Raw genomic sequence first — 216 nt, 5'->3', positions numbered from 1 at the left:
AGCGTGTGGGGAGAAGGCTGGCCAGCGTAATAAACAAGACTCGCCGGGAACCCCACGATTGATGATTGCGACGTAAAAGTAGAAGAGCATGTATTAGGCCATTAATCTTAGGCAGGGACTTTGCCAGGCTTAACCGCGCTGGATGATCGGAGGGGGGGGGGAAGAGGGGAAAGGGGTGGGAATGAAGAGGAGGAAAGGAGGGGGAATAAGGAGAGA

This window comes from Penaeus monodon, chromosome 19, assembly GCF_015228065.2.
Source record: "Penaeus monodon isolate SGIC_2016 chromosome 19, NSTDA_Pmon_1, whole genome shotgun sequence".
Taxonomy (NCBI): domain Eukaryota; kingdom Metazoa; phylum Arthropoda; class Malacostraca; order Decapoda; family Penaeidae; genus Penaeus; species Penaeus monodon.
Note: the sequence above shows the minus strand (reverse complement) of the source record.